The sequence below is a fragment of the Onthophagus taurus genome, chromosome 11 (assembly GCF_036711975.1).
Source record: "Onthophagus taurus isolate NC chromosome 11, IU_Otau_3.0, whole genome shotgun sequence".
In the NCBI taxonomy this organism is placed as follows: Eukaryota; Metazoa; Arthropoda; class Insecta; order Coleoptera; family Scarabaeidae; genus Onthophagus; species Onthophagus taurus.
The window spans coordinates 30,213,090-30,228,158 of record NC_091976.1 but is presented as its reverse complement, the minus strand read 5'-3'; the positions used below and the strand labels follow the sequence as shown (position 1 = coordinate 30,228,158).

Below are 15,069 nucleotides of genomic sequence, written 5' to 3'. Positions count from 1 at the left end.
CCTCTACTGGACAAATTTTATTCACCAATCAACGTCAAGTTCGCATGTTCGTGTGGCATGCGCGGCAAAATTTAAATTTATCATTTCAAATAACTTTGCTTTTTTAATTAATTTAAAAATTAAAACTATAGTTTATCAATAATTAAATTTTTATTTTAATAATAATAAAAATATTATTATTAATATAATTGAATGAAGAATACTATCAGCTATATAATTACCAGAAATAACTTGGTCACTCATTACAACTATTCTAGAACCATTCAAACTCTTAAATAAATAAATTACAGGCAGCAATTTCTGCATAACTAACACCTCCAATAACTAGTTCTAAGTTCTAGGTCTTGTATTAGTTCTAGTTTTAGTTTAATAAAAATATACAACATAGTAATATCTTATGTTAACTAGCACTACCTACCACTGCCACTAGAAATAACACTAAATCGAGAATTAGAAACTAGTTCTGAGTCTTGTGTTAGTTCAAGTAATAGTCTATCGCACAGCAACTTACAAAAAAAATTTTTATAACTTTCAAAGTTACTAAAGATCTTGAAATTTAAAAAATTAAAAATAACTGCAGTATAGGCAACTAAACTTCCACCAATACACTTGACAAATGCGATTTGAGAACCGTTTTTAAATGTTTTCCTAACCTGTTGAAACAAGTTCATTGAGATTTCTTTAGCCTTATTGTTCGATACAGATGCAATTTTTCAGTAATACTAATACCATTACACGATTATACTACTCCAGATTGCTAACCATCACAGCCCCAGATCCTGATTCTATGTCGAAATCCCACCGTAAGATGGCATTAGCGTCTATACTGAAATAATTTAATTAAACTAACGATTTTATTATAAATAGCGGGAATGATCAAAGACAGCAATAACAATTATTACCAGTATCATTCTTTTAATTTAAAAAGTATAGATTCCAATCGTGTTATATTTTTAATTTGCCGCTAACTTCAACTTTTAAAATTTTAAAAATTGAAGTTTGTTCAGAATGACAGATGAAAACATCATTTTAAAGTGATTTTTCGGTAAAGTAATAATGGTATGATTAAATAATTAGATTATAATTGACATTATAGCTTTGTTTCAGCTAACGTTACAACTGGTGAGAAGCTCGTCAGATGCAATCTCACATGTCATATGATGCAGTGATATTCAAATGTGGCAGTATTATTTGAACGGACGGACGGAACGTTAATTGGACTCACATAGTGGCTCCAAACAGTTATTCTGTGGTTGGAGCTTTTATATGTAAACCCAATCCAACCTGTATTCTAGTGGTTCGGTTCTTATCTGAATAATTCCAAAATATCCCCAACAGATGGCGCCACATGCGTTCAATTTTTAGTACGAAGTGTTTGTTCAGGGAGTTGCATTTCTACGAAGCTATTTTCTATGACCATCAGTGACATGATTATTAACATGTCACTTAATAATCACTGGCCAACCATATGTATAAAATCGGCAACTGTGTATGTTGGGTTGCATCAAGCAGTGAATTATCGTACCCAACGTTATCATTGCATGTATGCAACCAATATCACAGTATACGCGATTTGCGTCTTATCATTGACTATTTTATACCAGACTGCTAACCGCTACGTAAAAATTGGTAACGCGTAAAGTGTTATTTTTGGATTTGTCCGCTATGGGGGCGCTGGTGGATTTTATAATAATAATGGATATGATTAAGAGATGGCAGCACTATTTTTGATTTATATTCCTCCTCTTATATTTTCTTGTACTAATAATAAAAATTGTTTAGTATATCTTTTTTAATTAATAAATAAAATTTTATTGTATGAAAACATTATACGTTTTCCATAAAAACCGGTTGTTTCTACCAGTTTATTTTCATTAAAAAATAATATTAATTTTTAGAGAAATTTTTTCAATACTTTGAACAATTTTAAGAGTTGTTCTATCTGGTTTTAAGTTAAGTACTTGGGGAAATCCCGAGATAACTGACAGGCTGTTTCCACCAGTTTCTACGGAAAAAGTTGGTAAAGGCGGGCTTAACGTCGCAGGCGGAGTTTATTTTAGTTTATTTGCTTTAAATATCTATAATTATTATTTAAAACTAGTTATTAAACCTAAAATTATTGGTCTTTAATTATAAACAAGCTTTATCTTTTATTAATATTTTGAAATAATATAGTAATTAGACAAGGGGTTAAAAGGCACGGAAACAAAATATATTAAAAGGTCGAGCTTGAGTCGAGAGTAGAGTTTAATTTCCATTAAAGTCCATCCTAAATAAAATATTGAAACATTTATTATAGTACTTGAGGTAGAGGTACTTCAGATAGAGATACTTGAGGTAGTGATAGAGGTACTTGAGATAGAGATAGAGGTACTTGAGGTAGGGGTACTTGGCTAGAGATACTTCAATGAAGTGGCGAACCAGTTCGCGTATCGTGTAGATCTAGCTTTATACAAGCATATGTTGTTTCTTCTAAGAAGAAAACCTTTCGGAATAAGAACGCATCCCTGGAAGAGCTAGAGGTCGAGCTAGAGAGATAAAGATAAATAAATAAATAAACAAACAAAGATAAAATTATTCTTAATTTTTAAAATGTTATTTTCTTTGAACTTCTTCCAACTCAACGAGGCCTGCATTTTTGTCTCCCATGGGAACAATACGATTTTCTATTTTAATTTTATGTTTCAGATTTTTAATGATGCGAAGAATTAATTTAGAATGGAAAGATTTTATGTTGACGTTCTTATTCCCACTCGTTTTCCCTCACTCTTTCACCTTTATCATCTGGCGAACGTTCCTTATGACCTTCAGTCCAGTTTCATCCCTCATCATGTTGACTCAAGTTATTTAATTTTAAAGGAAATTTTAACGTGTTAATTGTAAGTTTAAAAATTTTCTTTCTTTTTTGATTTCTTATATTTAGTTATTATGGTTCTTTCTCTACAGGTTTGGTAATCTGTTTTGTCGTTAATTTTTAACATTTATTTTTAAACACTTTGAAAAACGAGATTTACGATGAATAGAAAAACGCCATTTTAATTTTTTTGGATTTTTCAATTTACTCTTCAAGTTTTTTTACATTTGAATTTTTCGTAAACGGAATCTTTTTGAAGAAATACTCTGAAACAATACTCTCGATGCTCCTACACCGACGGTAATTATATATATTTTTTATCTGTGTTTTTGTTATATCTGAATGTTCCTTAATCCTGCCTGAAGAAGAACGATAATCGTTCGAAATCTTCGAAGATAGCACCGAAATAAAATATTTCCATCGTTTATACGACTTTTAATTTTTGTTAGCAGCAAAAAACCATACAACTTACCTGGAAAAGAACTACCAAATCGATAATAGAGGCATCTCCAATAGGCCCCGAGATCAAAAAAACCTTAATCCCTCGGGAAAAATCAAGCAGGTGCCCCAAACTCTATGGTCTGCCCAAAATCCCCTCCCTCAGGAAGGCTGCTCCGGATCGGGGACGGTGTAGGACCGTTTTCCAAGTGGCTGACAAGTGCAGGGCGTCATCTCTCTTGTTGAAGGTACCGTTCTTCTCTATTTCGATGGACCCGCGGATGAGTCTGGTGCTCCAATGTGGAACGTTGGCTATTTCCATATCTGAAGCTGCTAGTTTTCCATATATACATATACATAGAATAATCATGCAAAATAATTTGATATTAAAATAGTATTATTTAAGTGTTTGCCTAACCTATTCTTTGATATGGACTCCCCCGCTGATAGAATGAGAGTCATTCAGCTTGCGCATACTACATATCAATCCTATTATTCCACGTGGAAAATATGATGCTCTGATCTCAATGAGAGTTAGTACTTTCATGGAGGCATTGTCGTTAGCGAGGCTTACAAACCCTCCAGCATGCCTATGACGTGGGTATATCTGCATCACGATTATTTTCCACGTGGAATAATAGGATTGATATGCTGTATGCCCAAGCCGAATGACTCTCATTCTGTCAGCGGAAGGAGTCGATATCAAAGGATAGGTTCGGCAAACACTTAAATAATACTATTTTAATATTCAATTATTTTGCACGAATTTTCTATTTATATGTACATATGGTACACTGGCTCAAGATATAGAAGTATTCAATATATTTTCCACGAGGAATTATAATAAAAATTGCATAGTGGCTATAATATGACAGAATAAAAGTGGTTTTGTACTATTATTCAGGATAAAGTTAGTTTTGTACCAACGAGTAAAAACTTTGAATAGTTAATTTAAATTTCTCAACATCTTATCCCTGACTTTGTTCACCAATAAAAAATGGTTAGCAAGTAAAGTTTGTTTATTAAAAATACAAGAAATGTATTAATTAATGAATAATTAAACATGGACAACTTCAGGAACTAAACAGTCACAAACTGTCATCTTCTTCTACTAAACTTACTGGTTGTAAGGTTAGAACAGCTGGGTATCAATGAATGAAATCTTCGGTAGTATCTTCCCAGTTTTCCCCAACCATGAGATTTAGAAGTGTTTTCATATTAGCAACCTTTTCTTTTGAAATTGGGTGAGGTAGAGGAAGATTAGGGATCATAAATTGGGCAGCGGACTTTCCATTGAAACGATGTTTATATGGGATATGGAGCCTTATCTATCATTTTCAAAGATTCATTTTTTAATTTTATCGCTTTATGTATTTAAAGATAATGAGGAATTTTTAAACGGGAAACTAGTTTCAAAAAAATCGTGAATGAAATGATCAGTAAACTCACGTTACTATAGTAACTAAGTGGCATTTAACGTTTTCCTCGCCTACTATAATTAAAATTTTGAATATTAATCTTTAATATTTTAGAATTAAAAAATAACGCTTATTTTCCCCAAATACTCCATGCGTGCAATACTTCATTGGAAAGCTAAAAATATGCTCTTTTCAGTAACACCATAATCTACGATAGTTTGTATTTAAAAAAATACAACTTTGTGTTGTATCTCAAAAATCATCAAATATTTTTAAAATTTTTCAACGGCAGTAAATTCTACTTAAAAAAGTGTCTTAACAACGTATCAACCTCATTTCTCTAATTTCAAAAATAAACGAAATATGAGCATTTTTTGAAATCACGAAAATTTGACTTTTTGGCTATAACTTAAAAACTAAAGAAGATGGAGGTTTGGTGTTTGCGGGATTGAATTAGTCTCAAAAAAAGAGACCGGGACATGGCACCTACTTTTTTCGTATCTCTTATGGTTTCTGAGATAGCCTATAATAACACCCAAATTTGCCCACGCTGTACATATGGTACACTGGCTCAAGATATAGAATTATTCAATATATTTTCCACGAGGAATTATAATAAAAATAGCATATATACGTATAACTAAAATATTCGTGCAAAATAATTAGATATTAAAATACTATTATTTAAGTGTTTGCCTAACCTACCATTTAAATGACTCCACGTATCTACCAACTGAAAGTCTGGCCCCTAGTTAGAAAAAAAATAATTTTGATTAAATTCGCTATAACTAAAGAACGGTTTGATCGATTTCAATGTTCTATATCTCAAACGAAAGCTTGCGTCTGGCTGAATAATTATGTGTAAACCATATTGAACACTTCCATATCAGAAGCTGCTAGTTTTCCATATGTATATGTAAATAGAATAATCATGCAAAATAATTTGATATTAAAATAGTATTATTTAAGTGTTTGCCTAACCTATCCTTTGATATGGACTCCCTCAGCTGATAGAATGAGAGTCATTCGGCTTGCGCATACTACATATCAATCCTATTATTCCACGTGGAAAATAACCATGATACTTTGATCTCAATGAGAGTTAGTACTTTCATGGAGGCATTGTCGTTAGCGAGGCTTTCAAACCCTCCAGCATGCCTATGAAGTGGGTATATCTTCATCATGATTATTTTCCACGTGGAATAATAGGATTGATATGCTGTATGCCCAAGCCGAATGACTCTCATTCTGTCAGCGGAAGGAGTCGATATCAAAGGATAGGTTCGGCAAACACTTAAATAATACTATTTTAATATTCAATTATTTTGCACGAATTTTCTATTTATATGTACATATGGTACACTGGCTGAAGATATAGAAGTATTCAATATATTTTCCACGAGGAATTATACTAAAAATTGCATATATACATATATACGTATAACTAAAATATTCGTGCAAAATAATTTGATATTAAAATACTATTATTTAAGTGTTTGCCTAACCTACCATTTAAATGACTCCACGTATCTACCAACTGAAAGTCTGGCCCCTAGTTAGAAAAAAAATAATTTTGATTAAATTCGCTATAACTAAAGAACGGTTTGACCGATTTCAATGTTCTATATCTCAAACGAAAGCTTGCGTCTGGCTGATTAATTATGTGTAAAGTATATTGAACACTTCCATATCTGAATCTGCTAGTTTTTCATATGTATATGTAAATAGAATAATCATGCAAAATAGTTTGATATTAAAATAGTATTATTTAAGTGTTTGCCTAACCTATCCTTTGATATGGACTCCCTCAGCTGATAGAATGAGAGTCATTCGGCTTGCGCCTACTACATATCAATCCTATTATTCCACGTGGAAAATAACCATGATACTTTGATCTCAATGAGAGTTAGTACTTTCATGGAGGCATTGTCGTTAGCGAGGCTTTCAAACCCTCCAGCATGCCTATGAAGTGGGTATATCTGCATCATGATTATTTTCCACGTGGAATAATAGGATTGATATGTAGTATGCCCAAGCCGAATGACTCTCATTCTGTCAGCGGAAGGAGTCGATATCAAAGGATAGGTTCGGCAAACACTTAAATAATACTATTTTAATATTCAATTATTTTGCACGAATTTTCTATTTATATGTACATATGGTACACTGGCTCAAGATATAGAAGTATTCAATATATTTTCCACGAGGAATTATAATAAAAATAGCATATATACGTATAACTAAAATATTCGTGCAAAATAATTAGATATTAAAATACTATTATTTAAGTGTTTGCCTAACCTACCATTTAAATGACTCCACGTATCTACCAACTGAAAGTCTGGCCCCTAGTTAGAAAAAAAATAATTTTGATTAAATTCGCTATAACTAAAGAACGGTTTGATCGATTTCAACGTTCTATGTCTCAAACGAAAGCTTGCGTCTCGCTGAATAATTATGTGTAAAGCATATTGAACACTTCCATATCAGAAGCTGCTAGTTTTCTATATGTATATGTAAATAGAATAATCATGCAAAATAATTTGATATTAAAATAGTATTATTTAAGTGTTTGCCTAACCTATCCTTTGATATGGACTCCCTCAGCTGATAGAATGAGAGTCATTCGGCTTGCGCCTACTACATATCAATCCTATTATTCCACGTGGAAAATAACCATGATACTTTGATCTCAATGAGAGTTAGTACTTTCATGGAGGCATTGTCGTTAGCGAGGCTTACAAACCCTCCAGCATGCCTATGACGTAGGTATATCTGCATCATGATTATTTTCCACGTGGAATAATAGGATTGATATGTAGTATGCCCAAGCCGAATGACTCTCATTCTGTCAGCGGAAGGAGTCGATATCAAAGGATACGTTCAGCAAACACTTAAATATTAAATAATTTAAGTTTTCTTTATTTATTCTCGTTTTCCTCACCATTACCGCTAATAAGAATTTTTTATTTTTATTTTAGTACCTAAATTAGTTTATGTAAGTAGTCCTTATTAGAGTATATGCGATAAGATAATTTATAATAATTAGTATTGTAGCGTCTATGTTCGAATATATGCCTTAAATATTGTATTTTTTCTTTAATTTATTTAAATAGATTATATTTATTTATTTCTTTCATAATTTGTTTCAATAGTTGATCCCACGGTTAGGCACGGAGGCCCTAGCGTTTGCTTTACATAACTTTTATTTTATTTAATTTTTTTTCTTTAATAGATGCGTGCGCCAATTCACGCCATCAAATCACTAAAAAAGATACACTAAAAGACATTTCCACATTTAAAGATTGTTATTATTTCCTTCAGTAAAATGTTTATTAGTCCTACTTCATTTTGGTGCGTTTTTAAGATTCTTTCTAAGGAGAATTTTAAATAGTAACGACTGTATATATATATATATATATATATATATATATATATTATGAGGTCGAGGCTAATTAATCGTCTCTTTTCTTATTATGTCTCTATCTCACTTATCTACATTAATTTATTCTCTTTTTGAGAATAAACAGTGCGTGGTGCAACCCAACATACAGTTTCCGAATTTGTACATATGGTTAGCAATCTGGAGTAGTATAATTAATGATACTACTCCAGATTGTTAATCATCACAGCCCCAGATCCTGATTCTATGTCGAAATCCCACCGTAAGATGGCATTAGCGGCCATACTGAAATAATTTAATTAAACTAACAATTTTATTATAAATAGTGGGAATGATCAAAGACAGCAATAACAATTATTACCAGTATCATTCTTTTAATTTAAAAAGTATAGATTCCAATCGTTTTATATTTTTAATTTGCCGCTAACTTCAACTTTTAAAATTTAAAAAATTGAAATTTGTTCAGAATGACAGATGAAAACATCATTTTAAAGTGATTTTTCGGTAAAGTAATAATGGAATGATTAAATAATTAGATTATAATTGACATTATAGCTTTGTTTCAGCTAACGTTACAACTGGTGAGAAGTTCGTCAGATGCAATCTCACATATCATATGATGCAGTGATATTCAAATGTGGCAGTATTATTTGAACGGACGGACGGAACGTTAATTGGACCCACATAGTGGCTCTAAACACTTTCCAAACAGTTATTCTGTGGTTGGAGCTTTTATATGTAAACCCAATCCAACCTGTATTCTAGTGGTTCGGTTCTTATCTGAATAATTCCAAAATATCCCCAACAGATGGCGCCACATGCGTTCAATTTTTAGTACGAAGTTTTTGTTCATAGAATTGTATTTCTACGAAGCTATTTTCTATAACCATCAGTGACATGATTATTAACATATCACTTAATAATCATGTCACTGGCTAACCATATGTATAAAATCGGCAACTGTGTATGTTGGGTTGCATCAAGCAGTGAATTATCGTACCCAACGTTATTATTGCAGAGATTTCGGATACGATAATTAATTAAACATACTAAAAACTAAGAATAAGTTCTTTATACTTTTAGGTACAATTTGATACCATGTATGATCGTTTATACTAAAAAATTTTTCTGTTTGATTCTAAATTAATTTATTATTAGGCAACTCAATTTGCATCTAACACATATAACCTTACTTTATTTTTCAAAGTTCCATAATATTCGTAACCTCACTTAATATTATTTTGATATTAATCTAATAACGTTGTATATAACTTATACTTTATATTACATTCTCTTCTCATTGATATATTTCCAAATTTGGTGTTTTAGGAGAATTAGATCCTAAATTGCAGGATTAGGATCCACCTAACTGGAAAGAAATAATAGGAAAATAGTGTTTCTAGCTATGAAAACAAATATTACAACGAAATCTTTAAAAGGAGTGGAAGTTCACAATATCTATCTAATTGTATCAATTTATAAAAGACTTATAAGTGAAGTAGTAAATGGTACAGAACAAGGAAATTTCAAAGGAAAGAATCATGAAGAAGCATAAATACATTCTACATGAACCATTATTTTTGAATGATATTCATTGTTTACTTTCAGAATAACAACAAGAACACAAGTAATCACTAAAATACTTGGAGAAGGAACAGAGGAGGAATTGTGTCTTCCCATTAAAGCAAATAATAGAAAAGAGAAGAGAGCAAATAAAGAGCCTTTACAAAGACACCGCTATAACAATAAACAGCATCTCAGACAAAGATTTGGATTTGATCTACATTAACCAAGGAGTAAGACAAGGCTGTTTTCTATCACTATTTGTATTAAATTTGTATATGGATGATCTCATCAAAAAATGGAAGGTCTAAAGGTTGCAATGTGGTTACTTAATTACTATATAACACACTTCATTATAGTAATGTAAAATCTAAGAAATTAATTCATTAATTTTATAAATAATTTAATTGTAAATTTTAAAGGTATCTGTAAATTAGTTGAAGTATTTTGAAGAAATTTCTCTATTGAATACGAGATGGTGCTAAATTTCTTTAAATTCCTTTAACTAATAGGAAGAAATCCCAGCGTGATTGTTTATAGCACATCCCGTCATTTAGGCATTTTGAAATGCGGTTTATTATTTTTTCTATTTTGGAAGGTTTACAAAAGTCGGACGGGGTTATGGGTTTATTAATAACGTTCAACGGGGCCGCTTTATATCGAAATGAGATCGACCACATGGCGTCCCCAAAAACTTGTAAAACGAAACCTGTACGGAATCAAAAAAATTTGAATGCATTTTACTTATTTTTACAACATTTAAAACGATTTGAAAAGAACAAAAAAAAATTCTTAGTACTTCTTAAAAGTGGCGCCTACACTCGAAAAACAAATCTTTTAAAACCTTGTAAAAGAACCACTAACAAAGAGTTTCATTGCGCCTCTTGAATTCATTGTTAACACTTCAATGCTCATTTTGAACCATTCAATATGAAAGAAAAGAATCGCTTCCGCCGCGGAATCCTCTAAGATGTTTTTACCTGTTTCCGGTGATACTTTTTTTTTTTTTGGTATGGTGCTGGGTGGCCGAGGAGGTTTAAGTTTAAGTTCCGGGAAGGGATGATTTCGTTCCTTTTGAGGAAAATGCTTCGACGAAATGGGCCAAGAATTCGATTTTCTTTAATTTTTTTTTTATTTTGATCGGGAATAATTGCAGGACACACACCGAAATTCTTTTAACTGTAAATTTTTATTACCGTCAAATTGGTGATCGTAAAATCTTGTACAGTTATGCAACGCTTTACTTTGATGAGTACCCAAAGAAATTAAATAAACTTTTTTTTAAGTTCTATTTCATTTCAATCTGATCAATACTAACCAATGTACAATTCTATTCCAACTTAAATTACTATTACAAGATCATCTTAAAGCAATTTCCTTAATGTTTTGTCATCATTAGATGTAGGTCAGAATCTTATATCGACTTTTGGGAATCCTTTCTTATTTTCATATCTCCGTGATTAGTGGTGGAGACATGAGTCTAGCTCTTCGCCCCATGTTTGAAGGATTCAGGGTTTTGATGTCGCTAATTGCAGTTTTGAGCCGCCAAAGACAGATTAAAACTAAAAAGGAAGGAAATGGCAGAGAGCAATGAGAATGGCGAAATGATTTCTGCTTTGTTGTTTATGGCCATTCATATCCTTGTGATAATGTTATTATTGTTGTAAAACGTGCAGACTTCTATTTAAACCATAGCAACAACGGGATTTATGAGAACTAAGAAATCATTTATGGCATAATAAAACTAGATCAAATTTGCTTTAAAATGCTTCATATTTCATTCCGATATCTCAATTAGTTCTTGAGATACGATATTTTTAGTTTGATTATGAACCTAGATAGCTATAAAACATGCAGAATTTTGTTTAAAGAACCATAATAACGGGATTTATGGAAACTAAGAAATTATTTTGGTACAATAAAACTAGATCAAATTTGCTTTAAAATGCTTCATATTTCATTCCAATATCTCAATTAGTTCTTGAGATACGATATTTTTAGGTTGATAATGTTACCTTGATAGTTGTAAAAAAATTCTATGAAAAGCGGCGTAACAACGAAATTTATGGGAAATAAAAAATAATTTATGGCGCAATAAAACTAGATCAAATTTACTTTAAAATGCTTCATTTTTTATTCCGATATCTCAATTAGTTCTTGAGATACGATATTTTTAGTTTGATTATGAACCTAGATAGCTGTAAAACATGCAGAATTTTATTTAAAGAACCATAATAACGGGATTTATGGAAACTAAGAAATTATTTATGGTACAATAAAACTGGATCAAATTTGCTTTAAAATGCTTCATATTTCATTCCAATATCTCAATTAGTTCTTGAGATACGATATTTTTAGTTTGATTATGAACCTAGATAGCTGTAAAACATGCAGAATTTTAATTAAAGAACCATAATAACGGGATTTATGGAAACTAAGAAATTATTTATGGTACAATAAAACTGGATCAAATTTGCTTTAAAATGCTTCATATTTCATTTCGATATCTCAATTAATTCTTGAGATACGATATTTTTAGGTTGATAATGTTACCTTGATAGTTGTAAAAAAATTCTATTAAAAGCGGCGTAACAACGGAATTTATGGGAACCAAGAAATAATTTATGGCACAATAAAACTAGATCAAATTTGCTTTAAAATGCTTCATATTTCATTTCGATATCTCAATTAATTCTTGAGATACGATATTTTTAGTTTGATAATGTTACCTTGATAGTTGTAAAAAAAATCTATTAAAAGCGGTGTAACAACGGAATTTATGGAAACCAAGAAATAATTTATGGCACAATAAAACTAGATCAAATTTGCTTTAAAATGCTTCATATTTTATTCGTATATCTCAATTAGTTCTTGAGATACGATATTTTTAGTTTGATTATGAACCTAAATAGCTGTAAAACATGCAGAATTTTAATTAAAGAACCATAATAACGGGATTTATGGAAACTAAGAAATTATTTATGGTACAATAAAACTGGATCAAATTTGCTTTAAAATGCTTCATATTTCATTTCGATATCTCAATTAATTCTTGAGATACGATATTTTTAGGTTGATAATGTTACCTTGATAGTTGTAAAAAAATTCTATTAAAAGCGGCGTAACAACGGAATTTATGGGAACCAAGAAATAATTTATGGCACAATAAAACTAGATCAAATTTGCTTTAAAATGCTTCATATTTCATTTCGATATCTCAATTAATTCTTGAGATACGATATTTTTAGTTTGATAATGTTACCTTGATAGTTGTAAAAAAAATCTATTAAAAGCGGTGTAACAACGGAATTTATGGAAACCAAGAAATAATTTATGGCACAATAAAGCTAGATCAAATTTGCTTTAAAATGCTTCATATTTTATTCGTATATCTCAATTAGTTCTTGAGATACGATATTTTTAGTTTGATTATGAACCTAAATAGCTGTAAAACATGCAGAATTTTATTTAAAGAACCATAATAACGGGATTTATGGAAACTAAGAAATTATTTATGGCACAATAAAACTAGATCAAATTTGCTTTAAAATGCTTCATATTTCATTCGCATATCTCAAATAGTTCTTGAGATACGATATTTTTAGGTTGATAATATTACCTTGATAGTTGTAAAAAAATTCTATGAAAAGCGGCGTAACAACGGAATTTATGGGAAACAAAAAATAATTTATGGCACAATAAAACTAGATCAAATTTGCTTTAAAATACTTCATATTTCATTCGCATATCTCAATTAGTTCTTGAGATACGATATTTTTAGGTTGATAATGTTACCTTGATAGTTGTAAAAAAAATTCTATTAAAAGCGGTGTAACAATGGAATTTATGGGAACTAAGAAATAATTTATAGCACGATAAAACTAGATCAAATTTACTTTAAAATGCTTCATATTTCATTCCGATATCTCAATTAGTTCTTGAGATACGATATTTTTAGTTTGATTATGAACCTAGATAGCTGTAAAACATGCAGAATTTTATTTAAAGAACCATAATAACGGGATTTATGGAAACTAAGAAATTATTTATGGCACAATAAAACTAGATCAAATTTACTTTAAAATGCTTCATTTTTCATTCCGATATCTCAATTAGTTCTTAAGATATGATATTTTTAGGTTGATAATGTTACCTTGATAGTTGTAAAAAGAATTCTATTAAAAACGGCGTAACAACGGAATTTATGGGAACCAAGAAATAATTTATGGCACAATAAAACTAGATCAAATTTGCTTTAAAATTCTTCATATTTCATTCGCATATCTCAATTAGTTCTTGAGATACGATATTTTTACGTTAATAATGTTACCTTGATAGTTGCAAAAAAATTCTATTAAAAGCGGTGTAACAACGGAATTTATCGGAACTAAGAAATCATTTATGGCATAATGAAAATAGTTCAAATTTGCTTTAAAATGCTTCATATTTCATTCGCATATCTCAATTAGTTCTTGAGATACGATATTTTTAGTTTGATTATGAACCTAAATAGCTGTAAAACATGCAGAATTTTATTTAAAGAACCATAATAACGGGATTTATGAAAACCAAGAAATAATTTATGGCACAATAAAACTATATCAAATTTGCTTTAAAATGCTTCATATTTCATTTCGATATCTCAATTAATTCTTGAGATACGATATTTTTAGTTTGATAATGTTACCTCGATAGTTGTAAAAAAGAATCTGTTAAAAGCGGTGTAACAACGGAATTTATGGAAACCAAGAAATAATTTATGGCACACTAAAACTAGATCAAATTTACTTTAAAATGCTTCATTTTTCATTCCGGCATCTCAATTAGTTCTTAAGATACGATATTTTTAGTTTTAAAATGTTACCTTCATAGCGGTAAAACTACCAAATTCTGATTAAAACATCGTAAAAACTTTATTTAGTTGAACTAAGAAATAATTTATGGCACAATAAAAATTAGATCAAATTTGCTTTAAAATTCTTCTTATTTCATTGCAAAATCTCTATTAATTCTTGAGATACGATATTCTTAGTGTGATACCATTTTTTACACTCTGAAATTAGTTTAATTCCCAGTATCTCATTAATTTTGTTAACATCTTCGTTATGTTTAAAAAATGAAAATATGGGGATGTTTTAAAATGAAATATTTGTTGAATTTTTAACCGAAAATTAGGCCACAGATTCTTGTTTCTTTCCCCCATCGCTATAAAAGTCGAAGTACTTTCTTTTAAATATTATCTTCTCGAGGGTTATTTATAGTCATCGTTAAAACCAGATACTTAATTGCAGCTGGAGACTGTAAAACGGGAATTCCCATGTTTATTTAAACTACTTAGAAGATTTAAATTAAGTTTTAACTAATTAGTTTATTAATTTCAATGCAGTTGAGGA

General features: G+C 30.4%; 1 protein-coding gene and 3 long non-coding RNA genes across 5 annotated transcripts in view; all 4 read left to right on the top strand.

The window, feature by feature from the left end:
- Positions 1 to 15,069, top strand: part of LOC139432213 (uncharacterized) — a 200,625-nt gene that overhangs the window by 39,850 nt on the left and 145,706 nt on the right. The window lies entirely within an intron of this gene.
- On the top strand, positions 753 to 1,735 carry LOC139432217 (uncharacterized). The gene is made up of 3 exons (XR_011642084.1): positions 753 to 803; positions 868 to 1,045; positions 1,097 to 1,735. It is a non-coding gene; the product is annotated as an uncharacterized lncRNA (long non-coding RNA).
- Positions 2,693 to 7,801, top strand: LOC139431727 (uncharacterized). 2 transcript variants are annotated; one of them, XR_011641804.1, is made up of 3 exons: positions 2,693 to 2,879; positions 2,947 to 3,154; positions 3,307 to 7,801. It is a non-coding gene; the product is annotated as an uncharacterized lncRNA (long non-coding RNA). The 2 variants fall into 2 exon arrangements; XR_011641803.1 differs by having other exon boundaries at positions 3,304 to 7,801.
- On the top strand, positions 8,680 to 13,752 carry LOC111417455 (uncharacterized). Its single transcript, XR_002706684.2, has 2 exons — positions 8,680 to 9,376; positions 9,443 to 13,752. It is a non-coding gene; the product is annotated as an uncharacterized lncRNA (long non-coding RNA).